Source organism: Chrysochloris asiatica, unplaced genomic scaffold, assembly GCF_000296735.1.
Source record: "Chrysochloris asiatica unplaced genomic scaffold, ChrAsi1.0 scaffold00004, whole genome shotgun sequence".
NCBI lineage: Eukaryota > Metazoa > Chordata > Mammalia > Afrosoricida > Chrysochloridae > Chrysochloris > Chrysochloris asiatica.
Genome location: NW_006408522.1, coordinates 16,957,670 through 16,960,314, shown reverse-complemented (window position 1 = coordinate 16,960,314; position 2,645 = coordinate 16,957,670).

The window sequence follows — 2,645 nt, the reverse complement described above, 5'->3', positions numbered from 1 at the left end:
AATGAAGAACTCAGTGGTTCACCTACAAAATACAAACCAATACATATTTATTTAAAATTCATTAGAAAATATGAGTGTTCTCCAGTGAAAAACCTGGCACTTCAATATTCAATGAAACAGCTATTTCTATGTAACATTTGTATACCTAGTGGTTTTATGAAGACAGGATTAGTTTTCTTTCATTGCCCCCAGCAAACCTAACAGTCTGCTAGGTGAGATAGACTGAAATAATAATGTTTTATTTTTAATTTAGCACTATAATATTGTTAAGACAAAATTTGCAAATGAAACCAATGGAGCAAGTCAATATCAGTTACCACGACTCTGAGACCATAAGAACTAGATGATGCCTGGCTACCACTACCAACAGCTCTGAAAGGAATCACATTAGAAGGTCTCAGATTGAGTGGGAGACAATATGGAATGTTGTTGTTAAGTATCGTGGAGTCGGTTCTGACTCATAGTGACCCTGCACAGGGTTTCCAAAGCTGTAAATCTTTACGGGAGCAGAACGCCTCAATTTTCGCCTGCAGTACAGCTGGTAGTTTCGAACTGCTGACCTTGAGGCTGGTAGCCCAACTCATAACCACTATGCTACCAGAGCTCAAAGTTATTTAAAGAAAAAAAAAAATTGGCTTTCTTGTTAGGAAAAGACTGGAGGAACCCAAGACTATGGCCCTCGACCACCTTTCAGGTCTGGAACAGAACTCAACTCTTGGGGCTCAAATTTCAGCCAATCAGTAGATAGGTATATTGTGGGGTAGCCACATTACTAAGGTATGCTGAACATGGGATTGTCAATGATTCAAGATCCAAAGGGCACCATTTGCCTAAGGACAAGGTTCAGAAGGGCTGGGAAGGAGGAGGGTGGAATAGAAATAGGAACCACTGGGAGGAAGTGGGATGACTGTTGTTGCAGGGAGGGGGTTGTAATCATTGAGTTGAAACAAAGTGTATGCCTTCACTCAATTCACAACAAAAAGTTTAAAACATAACTTCTAAATGAGAATAATAATCAACAAGAAGACAGCTGTCACTAAGTCTTACTTGCAGACAACACAGAACAAAAGCTAGTAAAAAGAGGAAGGCAAATGTTATGATGAAAATAACCATCATTCTTTAAATACAAGTAGCTCCAATTCCTTCTCCTACAAAATCTCCTAATGCTGGATTCCTGACTCTGTTTTCTTTCTACTTGAACATCTAGGCAATTCTATTGATCCTATTTACGCTCACAGGTTTTTATAACTCCTTCACAGACAATGCTAAATTCACAAATAAAGTCTGACCTACAGTTCCCTTACATATTAATGTATGCATATGTTATTTATTAAGTCAGACTTTCCTAGCATACCACTGCTCATTTGGGAACTAACTGCATCCCAGATCTGACCGGTCAATGTGCAGAAACTGTTCATCTGGAGTAAGGGCTCATTCACATACACTGGCCTTGGAATTCTCACAAGAAAGCTGATAGCTCATTTCTTTAATACTGAATAAAACAAAAGTCCACTTTGGAGAAAGAAGAAAAACTTGTTTTTCCCAGCAATACCTAACCATGATTATTTATTTGGTCCTTTGTAATCAGTACTTTTCATGATTTGTTTTTATCCTTTAAATAGATTCAAACCTAAAATATTCATCCAGCGGGAAATGTAGTCTGTGTCCAAGGAAGATGTTTTCACCCCCCTGAATACCAGGAAAATAACCAGCTATTCCATTCTCACTAACACTGCTACCTATGTGCTCTAACATACATACCCATCCAGCCAGCCATGCTAAGTGCTCTACTTTTCTCCTATTGTGTTCATTTCACCCAGCCCCATATCCAGAAACCTTGCTGTAATGCTCAATTCATCCTATAGGATTCATTTTATAGATTTCTAAAAGGCAATAAAGCTCAGGCAAGGGCTTTCAAGGTTGTCTCCCCAACCCCATCAACTTGGTGACTCACCGTATGCCCCCAAATTCTGAATGTTGAGCTCTAAGAGTTGCTGCAATCTACTTTCTGAAGAGAAAGCCTCCCGGCAGATCTACAACTCACATTTCCGATATGGCTGGCAGTCTGGAAGGGCAGAGCCTCTACAAACATTCATAATTCTATTTACATACTATAAAGACGATGGTTTTCCCATGGTATATAGTTTCTATATTCGCAGGATATGTGGCCAGTACTGATGGGGTATAATGGAATTCCTCTACAGAAGATGACCACTTATGTATAAACAAAAATCCTAGTATATCCTATCACAGCCTATCACTTAGTCCAAGTTATTCAGAAATAAAAAACAAAGACTTGAAAAGTAGGCTCAGAGAATAGTTAATAATTGGGCGAAGGGGCTGGATGGTTGGGGAGTTCCTCAGACTGAATGAGCAAGCAGAAAGCAATTTTGCGTGAAAACATACAAGCAGATACTGTGCCTACCTTCATTTCTCCTTCACTTTGCATTTGAAAAGGATGAATCATTTCTAGACCTGATCTTGTATCATTTAAGGTACAGGAGGAAATTATGTTGGAAATGGCACCAGTATTCGAGAGCACACTAAACCCACTTGGGTAGAATTCAAAGATCCAAGTGAAACAACTTGTTTGTACCAAGTTGTGGTTAGTTTTCATGAGAAACGAAGCACACACTTGGGTTTTC